At 37.8% G+C, this 10564-nt stretch overlaps 2 long non-coding RNA genes across 2 annotated transcripts; both read left to right on the top strand.

The window, feature by feature from the left end:
* The first annotated feature begins 868 nt into the window (after positions 1-868).
* LOC134212004 (uncharacterized) lies at positions 869-3609 on the top strand. Its single transcript, XR_009979177.1, has 3 exons — positions 869-954; positions 3237-3345; positions 3421-3609. It is a non-coding gene; the product is annotated as an uncharacterized LOC134212004 (long non-coding RNA).
* Positions 3610-9433: 5824 nt separating this feature from the next.
* Positions 9434-10535, top strand: LOC134212000 (uncharacterized). The gene is made up of 3 exons (XR_009979176.1): positions 9434-9700; positions 10049-10306; positions 10460-10535. It is a non-coding gene; the product is annotated as an uncharacterized LOC134212000 (long non-coding RNA).
* The last annotated feature ends 29 nt before the right edge of the window (positions 10536-10564 follow it).

Genomic DNA, 10564 nt, shown 5'->3' with positions numbered 1-10564 from the left:
CTCGGACACCGGCAGAAGCAATGCGGAACCGTTGCAGGCCGCCATGGATGAGGAGTTTCACGCTTTGATGAATTACGAGACTAGGAGAGACGGGAGCTAGTTCAACTTCCTCTGAACAAGAAAGCCATTGGATGCAAATGGCTGTTCAAAACGAAGGTCGGTGAGAAAGGGGCCATTGTACTCGTACAGCACAAGGCGAGAATCGTAGCACAGGGCTTCACGCAAAAGTACGGCACTTCGTTGAAGTTTTCGCACCGGTGGCAAAACAAGTGTCGTTCCGCACTTTACTGACCGTCGCTAGCCGGAGAAAGTCCATACCCGGATAAAAATTAACAGTAGCTTGTATCACATAACCCATTGAAATACAATAAATTATGTGGTAAACAATACAAACTATTGTACGCTTATTGTGAAATATTCACGGATGTTAAAGATCTTTATTGTACTTACATTAGAAGTACAATATATTCAAATGTTACCGATACATTCTATTATATTTTTATTGTTTGCTTATGTTTAGTATTGCTTATCCAAAAACTAAACAAATTACAAAAGTATTCAACCTGGATGATCAGGAAACCCGTCTTAAAGAAAAAAATAATAATTTTGGAATATTTCATGGATTTATTATATTGATGAAATAACAATTGAAAACAATAAAATAACAATATCTTTGCTTTTAAATGAAAAAAAATATATATACCGATTCTCAAGTATATATTTCATATTGAAGGTCTAGAAATATTATGTAATAAAAACTTAAATTAAAAAAATGAAAGGGAACAAAAACTTTTGCTATCATTTCACTCGGAGAATGGATGGATTAATTTGAGCGTGTACAGTTTTGTTTATAATTAGTAGAAAGACGAAAATATTGAAACTGTATAGAGCAGGAAGTGTCTTTTTAATTACTGTTAGTGGTGCTGGGCAAACGGTGATCGCTTCTGAATCGAGGTAAATATCTGAAGTGTTATACTACAAACGTTCAATGTACAGTCGTGTTTCGCTGCTTGGGTCACAACCTCGACCCAACTAACGAACCAGCGGAGGCCCAACTAAAAAATGACCCATGTATTAAAATCCCAACCAGCGAATCACGCCTGTAATGGACGCAGTGGTTAAGTGTTACCGTGGGGCATCGAAATCCGTACACTTAAGCACCTTAGTGTCGTAGCCAAGCAAATTCCAAGATTTTGAGATACTTAACCGAATAAGCAAACTTATTCAATCTGATGCCACCAAGCAGATGTATTGCAATCAACACCATCTTCAATTCAGTAATTTTTTTTTTTATTTTTTTTTCCACAACTTTTTAGATTACGAAAACTTTTCAAATCTCACCGACAAAGAGATATTCAACTCAACCTACTATCTTGAACAACAGCTCCGTCGATCAGATAAATTTAAGACTTAACAAATATTCATCTCATTGATTTTGATTTTCTCAACGACTCTGTAGAAGACAACTTTCCAAATCTTATAGATGTCAAGATATTCAACCGAACTGCCAATGTAACTGTCAATATAACGCGCTGCATAGCGGATGAGTTCCAAACATAACTTGTAACTGATCTTGAAATGGTAGACCTTCGTTTTTTATATTTCTCAATATTGTTTATTTTGCTCATTGAAACACAATCAATTTTTTTCTTTATCACTATTCTGTCAAGAATCTCTCTCGCCTATTGACACCCCTTATTTTTTTATATGTGTGTAATTTTTTTCATGACTTTTCTTAATTTTTTTTGCCATATTATTTTCTCGCGTTCTCTCACTCTCTCTCTCTCTTTCTATTTGCCCTTAGCATATCATGGCTTATCTTTTTTTTTTGCCGTTCTCTTTTCCAACTTAGGCTTACCTTTTTTTTTGCCTTTTGTATAGCATGGCTTACCATTATTTTTTGCCATTTTTTTCAGACTGAGGCTTACCATAATTTTTTGCCATATCTCGTCTGGGGTTTACCTTTTTTTTTTTTTTACCCTTCACCAATCATAGCTTATCTTTTTTTTTGCCATGTTTTTTTTTCGTCGGAGGCTTACCATATTTTTTTGCCTCATTTAGCTTTTCTACTACTGCTGAACTCTCTTACCTTGTAGGGAGCAACGACTACGTCATTGTCGTAGCCAAGCAAATTCGTCTTCCGATTTGCTTCTTACCAACGAAAACAAGCGCGGAACACCGAAGGATAATTCGCATGTTCACGCCTCAAAAACAGAACACTGAATGTTCGTTTATTTTCACCGTTCCTGTCAGCCTACTGAGATTGAATTTCAAATTTGTTCTCATTAGCTTCTTAGTATGCTGGCATTTCAAATGCCAACTACGATTGAATTTCAAATTCGTTATCATTTATTCTATTAATGTCATTTTTAAATGTTTTTGTATATTTCATTATTTTTATCATGAAATAAGAAATACGTTCCACTTTATCCATCAATGTAACCAACAAATGCAAATGCATTTTTCGGACTCACTTTATTCCCCACACTTAGTATATGAAAAAGTCATTAGAAAATAAGAATCGAATGTAAATAAAATGTTTGTCATTAAAACAGGCACATGAAGGCTTCTACTTTTGAAGTGTTTCACATTTACTCATTAAAAACTACGAAAAACATGATAAAATAATGGAATAAATCAGCTACTCCTGACTCGAAATCCGTCCACCGTGGACGGATTTCGAATCAAAGGATCGAAATCCGTACAGCTATTTCTTAACTAAACATTTAAATTGAAACAGTCTGATTGACTAAACTACCACTGTAAATAGTTCGATACACACCATGAAAAGCGATCCCTTCGATTTGTATTCCGCTTATCTTATGTAATGATTTGCAATTAGCAATTAAAACACAGTTACTTTTGGTGCAATTATGATCTACCCGAAAACAAAATGGCGGCACGAACTCCGCGTTTGGTGGGTGGAGATTGGTTTTTGATTTTTGTTGATTTAATTTCAAAGCCTTCTATCCAATTCTATGCCCTAAAAGCATGCTGTCAAGTATCTGAACAGGATAAGATAAATTATTTGTACATTAATTACCTTTAACCTCCTTTAATTTATTGATATCTCATGAGGTGGACGGATTTCGGTGCTGTACGGATTTCGGTCCCGCACGGTATCATCATAATACCTGCGATGATATTGATGCGGGAGAATCTTTAAAGTCCTTAAATCTCAATTGTCGAAGCAATTCGGAACATTTTTGGTAACATGTATCCTTGTTCCTTTTTAGAAATGAAGCTTGATGAAATACTGCTGCTCGCTGCCTTCACTGATTCAAGATCGTTCAGCGGCTATCATTGGCCAATCTTACCAACGGGATGTAATAAGAACTGATGCAGGTATTTTTTTTCTTTTTTTCTCGACGTACTAACTCTAATAAAACTGACATTCTTTTATAATTTACATTTTCACAGGTTTATATCTATATGTATGTGTTCAAGATTAACTTCGATCCACCCATGCAAGGAAAAATAAGTTATAGGAGATAAATCAAATTCCCTTCTCTTGTAGCAGTAGTTACGGCGTGGTTAGCGAATATAGCGGACTGCGTCATTATAACGTCAATTAACAGCAAAGCGAGTTAAAATAAAAGGAAAAAAAGTTTGAACTGAATTAAAATTATTTTCAAAATAAAATAATTTGTAAAACAATTAAATGTATTGTATTTTTATTGTAATATTGGAGTATAATGTTTTCTAAAACCTGTTGTTTTTCTATTGTAAAACAATAGAAAAAGTAATTGAAAACCTTTAAAACACAATGTTTTCTATTGTTTTGACCCTCGAAATCATCCCATTGAAGAACCGTAAAATCAATTGTTTTGCTCCGAATTTTGTATGGAAAATTTTCGATTTTTTTATTGTAAAGATACATAACAACCCCCCTTTTTTATTGTAAAAGTCCCATTTACCATTCATTTTATCGTGGAAAACCATTATTTCCCATGTGATATTATTGTCAAAATTCCATTAGATTCAATGGTAAAAAGTATGTTTTAAATGGTGCTGGAACAATAAAAATTATGATATTTTAATGATATTTTTTATCCGGGTAGTTAAACATAGTTGATGTTAAAACGGCTTACCTGAATCACAGAGAACAGACATGGATCCTCGAACAAAATTTCGGTAAAAACGTGTGTAAAGATTTAAATCGCACCTCAGCGCCGCCAACGCAGGCTGCCCGACCTTAAAACTCATTTTCGCTAAGTGATGGCGTTGGCATACATTACATAAACAATGTAGTGCTGCCACCTAGGAGCAAGCCTAGGAGCGATGCGGAAAGAACACTAGCGCTAAAAAGTAAAACACGGCAAACTTTAACAATATTCATCAGCACACTAGCACACACAAAATGACCAGTACAAACTTTTACACAAGCACGCGAATGAAGATGAACGTCTGTTCTCTGTGGTTATATTACCGAACAAAAACTAATGCTTGAGGAAAGTGTGTGTGGCCAATCGGAGCTAAATCGTACCGCAGTTATTCAATTATAAGTACATGTCTTCGATCCAGCAGCAAAAGATGAAGCCATCAGCCAATGCATAAAATGCTTTGCCCTCTGGCAAGAAGTCCTCGTTAGTGAAAATGCTGTCTATTCTCTTTTCTCGATACAAATATCTCCTGCTCGGCATTCCGTATCAATTGCCAAGCGAAGATCACATATGTCAACCGACTGCCAGAGCTTAGAGCACTCGTTCGCCATGATGTGATACCCAGCTCACTCGAAGGCAGCTTTGCTTGCAGCCATTTATTTTTAATCGAACGTAAGTAGGTACCTACTGGTAGCAGAGAACTCTCGCAAGTCCAGAAATTGTGAAATGCACATTACGGATCATTGGATTGGAAAATTAAACTTATTTCGCTCGTGCTCCCCTGGGGGGATGGGTTCGGAAAGTTTGAGTTGCGATGAAAATCTTAATTTCATTCCGCTCCTCTCATGCCAATTTATTGCGACAGTTTAGATGGCTGTTATATGTTTCCTCCGACGGTTCAAGTATATTGAATCAATCGATTGCAATAACGGCTGACTCCAGGAATTTCGTGACGGTCGTTAAGCTCTAGAAGTTATAAGTCCGCTTCACGAAGGGTATCAGCGAATTGCCAAACTCGCATGACGATGCACAGCATGGTACCATTACTTAGATTCTGGGAAATAAATTATGAGTTTCGAGAAACTGAAAGGCTACGCGTTTTTATGCTGTAGCTGCTCCGTGAAACATTGTAAATTTGTGTTTGATGAATTTATATCGCACACTCGTTACTTATTATTTGTTTCTAGTGCTTTTCTGAAAAATTTGAAATGTTATAGTATGCGGCCTGGTAATCCATTCCATCAATTGATGTGATTGATTAGTCAACTAAATCAAGCTATGGTAATAAAAATTATTTCTTTTCCGCTAATTGACCAATACAGCGATATCATAAATCCAGTAGGAGTAGACCTTCTATCAGTAGACATCAACGAACATTTGTAGCCCATCATCAGATGAACCTAGGTGCAGCTTGTGGTCACTTGTTATTGATATGTAACGCAATACTCGTTTCGCCTTGTTCCAATCTTGCTGATTTGGATAGCTCGATTTTTGTGCCGGAATGGATATCCGGCCTCGTCTTGGCGATACATACAGCAGAGCCAGTGGCGTAGCCACGGGGGGAGTTTTGGACATAAAACCCCTCCCAAGAGACGAAATTTTTAGAAGAAAATTTTTTTTGGTATGAAAAAAAAAATGTTCAGAAACCCCCCCCCAGACCAATTTTCTGGCAACGCCACTGAGCAGAGCTCCTATTTAGAGATGGTCGGGTTTCGGGTTTTCAAACCCGTTTTCAGACCCGAACCCGAACCCGACGGGTTCGGGTTTGGAAAATTAGAACAATGTCGGGTTGGGGTCGGGTACGGGTTTGTGAGATGATAAAATGTCGGGTCTGGGTCGGGTACGAGTTTATTAAATAAAATAATGAATATTTTTTTGTTCACTTCCGGTTATTTTGTTCGTTGTTTGGGCCTATACCCTTGAGTGTAAAGAGAAATATAAAATATCTAGTGTGATGTTTCCGCCAAAAAATTAGTTCGGGTCCAGCTCGGGTTTAGGACTGCAAAAATTGTCGGGTACGGGTCGGGTTCGGGTTTCATAAGATTTTTCATTCCGCGTTCGGATCGGGTCCGGGTTTGAAAAGAATTTATAAATCGGGTTCGGGTCCGTTCGGGTTGACAAAATGTGAAACCCGACCATCTCTACTCCTATTAGATTCAGATAATTCTTGTTGCCTGGCAGCTGATTCATCTCCTCCTAATGCTGGGAGTAACTCGAGTCAAGAGGGATCTTCAGAGAAGCTTCAGCTTGTAACCGGCTTCGCAGTTTTCAACTTCGATTCCCAGAAAATGGCGAATGTCTCCAAGGTTCGATACGGTGAAATTTGATTGTAAGCTTTTGAAAATGGACTTGAACTTCTCCTCGGTCTGTGATCAGCATATCGTCAACGTACAAAATACTCTACAACTGACACATGATGTGATTATCGCCGGTAGAGTACGCCTCTGGCTGCGCATATAAATCAAGCATAATTTTTCATAACGACATATGTAACAAATATGAGGATTCAAGAAATCCTTTGCTGAAAGTTGGCAAAACTTTTTCTAAAACTGTTTTAAAACTAAATCTTTTTTCAATACTTTTTTCCGCTGGCATGCATCATTACAAGACACGTAATAAGCGTGCTTCACAGTAAAGCTCAGTTCATTCAAATTCATTGTGAAAAACGATAAAATTATACATACACCGGTATGCTACACGTACGTCGGTGTACATTGGTCGGTTTTCCATAGTGCACGATTGACGCAACTGCAGTTTTGTTTTGTTTTGATTTTTTTGTTACATAGGTCGCTCTTAGTTCCCATATGTTAAAGCGACGTATGTAACAATGAGACTTCAAAAATAGAAATTTTTACATACGTCGATTCGCAAAAAGATTAAATTAAAGAATTTTAAGATCTGAAATCAGTAAAATCGATGCGTATTATATAAAGCCGCGTGTGATTGTCACGTTGTATTAAAAACCCCGTTTTGTTTACTTTTGTTACATACGTCGTTACGAAAAATTATGCTTGAAATAGTTTCTTACAGATCACCATTCAGGGTGGTTGAACTACGCCCAAAGCTATCCATCGTCAACAATGTTCGGTACCGACGACCGCCGCGGTATAACCTTAAGCGACTGAAGCAACATGATATCGCCACTGTATACGCGCAGCATCTCGAGGCAGCATTTCCGGAAGAGGGTGAGCTCGATCGGGTCCCTCTTGAGGACTGCTGGAATACGTTAAAGCAGCCATTAACGACGTAGCGGAGAACAACGTCGGGTATGTGGGACGAAGTCGACGGAATGATTGGTTCGACCACAGAGAACAGACGATCATCTTCATTCGCGTGCTTGTGTGAAAGTTTGTACTGGTCATTTTAAACGTTATAGACGGAAGCGGAGACAGCTGAATCTCTTTTTTCAGGAGAAGAAATGCCGCCTGGAAGTAGCGGAGTGTGAGGAGATGGAACCAGCCCCGTGGCAAGAGATGCTTCTCAGCGTAGCGAACATCTTCATGAATATGTTTAGCATACATTTTGAAAAGTACTTCTCCCGAATCGTGCCTTTACAAGCAATTGGATTTTGCTCAAAATATTGTTGGCTACACTTTTTCAATTAGGTCAAAAATAATACCAGCTATTATGGGCATGTAAGTATAATCACAGATAAACAGACGTCTCACTCAACACATGATCTATCGTTCACCTTTTAAACGGTTGATTTGATTTTTTGTAGGTGGTCAATCGGCCACCGATGGCGCTTGAATCGATTTTGCTTGTGTTTGACGTTTGCGCACTACCGCCATCTGGTTGCCGCTTGGCCACACACAGTGATTAGCATTGGGCGACCATGTTTCTGTGACGATGATTTTTATTGCATTTTGTTCTAAGTGAGACGTCTGTTTCTCTGTGGTATAATCCTAAAACATCTTTCAGCACACCATTTATTTCATTTCAATTTCACTAATGAATGTGTTCGATTTGCATCCCCGGACCATTTCAACTGTGATGCTCAACACAGTATAAACAATAATAATATGTTTTGTTTGATTCGGAGCGGGAGAACAAGTTACGAAAAATGATTTCGTGTTGCGCTTGATTTCACCTGTAGATTCCCTCCAACTCGTAAGTTTATTATATTTTATCATCAAATAATATAATTCTCATGGTCAAAGATATAAACACAGACAAACAGACGTAACAGTTTGAACAATTTTTCAGAAAAATCCATCGCCCAACTCCTCTACCACCATCTTGCAAGCATGTTGCACGAAACAAGATTTCGTATGACATTGTCACCAGAAGGCGCTGGAGTGAAAAGTCAAACTCGAAGGATTACGACGCTAGCGCCTCTAGTTGTGAAACGCGCAATCGATCAAATTCAAATTGGTCGTTGAAGTCATGGTCGATGGAAATTTCTCTAGTGTTACGTCTGTTTGTCTGTGATATAAACCTTGCAAATTATTTAGAAAACAATTTTCAGATTTAACTAAAACAAATAATAAACAAAACACATGATGTTTATTTTCGTACAATAACAACGGACGGTAATGAGCTACCGTCCGTGGACATGGTGGCTATTGTCAAACCCATTGTGACAGTATAGGACGCCAGGGGGTTGGATGGAACAGTTGTGCCGTTCTAAAAAAAACACGCAAGTTCTATCAGAAGCTCTACACACAGACAAACAGACGTAACAGCTTGAACATGTTTCTGAAAATTCCATCATCAACTACTCTACCACCATCTTGCAGACGTAACAGCTTGAACATGTTTCTGAAAATTCCATCATCAACTACTCTACCACCATCTTGCGAGCATGTTACACGAAACGATGTTTCGTATGACATCGTCACCAGAAGGCGCTGGAGTGAAATGTCAAACCCGAAGGATTACGACACTAGCGCCTCTAGTTGTGAATTGCGCAATCAATCAAATTCAAATGGATCGTTGAAGTCATGGTCGATGGTAATTTTTCTAGTGTTACGTCTGTTTGTCTGTGCCAGCGCCATCAGCACATAATTGAAGACATCGGCCATCTGTTGATGGTGTTGGTTTGCGTGAGAGTGCTCTCTGATTCGACAAATCGACGTTTGAATCTTTGTTTGCAAAAGCAGATAAGTCGTTTTGAAAATTTGGTATTTAGTCGTCCTCTATAGTTTATTACCTCTATTATTTTTACAGTGTACGGTCGGAAGTTTCTTTACTCACATTCAGATGGCACTGCATCATTGTGCTTCCTGGTTGCATTTCACCTACCCGATTTCACCTACACTGAAATTTGAAACTATCCAAAATGGAGTTTGAAAGTGCTCAAAATTGAGTACTCTTCCAACACCCCCATTTTGGATATAATTTTATTTTGGTAGATGGGTGCTTTTAACTTTATTCTAAAGTCTTCCTGAATTACTCCCTTTTGAATAAATTTGCTCATATGAAAGTACCCAAAATGACGTGTTGGGATATAACTTGGTTTTGGATGAAAATTTTCTTGTCATGAATCAAATCAAAGAACAAAATGTATTTAATCAAATCTAATGTGAAAAAAAATCTGTATACAGTATACTATAGTCAAGCTTGATTCAACCGAAATTGAAATTGCTTTAAAACAGGTAAGTTAGAACTATAGTTGATTATGAATTTTCATTTCATTTCATATGTATTATCAATTTCCCACCTTATCGGCCGCGACGATTTGAAATCGTCGCAAAACAAATTGACGCCAAAATCGTCGCCAGCAGAAATGGCCATAAGATCTGTCAAATCAACTGTGAACAAAATTTTATATACTCAATAATCACATTATTTCCCAAAATCGAGCCCTGTTTTTAATGCAGATTAACATTATTTACTAATAAAACTAACATAATTTTAGAATAAAGATGTTGGCGACGATTTTGATAGTGCCTAAAAAATGGTCGGCGCGTTTTGTTACCAAGGAAACAGACAATATTATCAAGTTCTATAGAGTGCTACATGAAGGAAAACCTAACCTTTTCGATACCGGCAACGGGCCCATGGATTTTGCTGGCTCTCTCTAAAACTCGTTCGGATGTGAGCGCCTCACTATGTTTCGGGATATGGACAATATCTTCCGTACCAGTGCGGTGTCATTTTCCGGATGCATTAGTATGGATTCGCCGAATAGAATAACTACCGCAGTGCCTCATGGAGGTCGGACATCCGGACGTGATTTCAATGTGGCGTTTTCATTGAAGGTAAGTCGATAAGTTAAACCTATTTTTTTAATTCCATATACGAGATGAGCCAGCTTCGGGTTGAAAATCTTGATACGCAGAAATAAAAATAATTTTATAGATTCTGTTTGCGTTTCATTCTTGCTTTAATTCGTTAAATCTTTCTTTTTACAGACTTCAAAATACGACTCAAACAACCTTATCGAAATAACGGCAGCAGCACTTCGGGCGGCGCAAGATCTGGGAAATAATTAGTGTTGTTTTATCATGCAAACATTT

Source organism: Armigeres subalbatus, chromosome 1, assembly GCF_024139115.2.
Source record: "Armigeres subalbatus isolate Guangzhou_Male chromosome 1, GZ_Asu_2, whole genome shotgun sequence".
Classification (NCBI taxonomy): Eukaryota; Metazoa; Arthropoda; class Insecta; order Diptera; family Culicidae; genus Armigeres; species Armigeres subalbatus.
The sequence above is the reverse complement of the archived record's forward strand: the minus strand, read 5'-3'. Positions and strand labels throughout refer to the sequence as shown.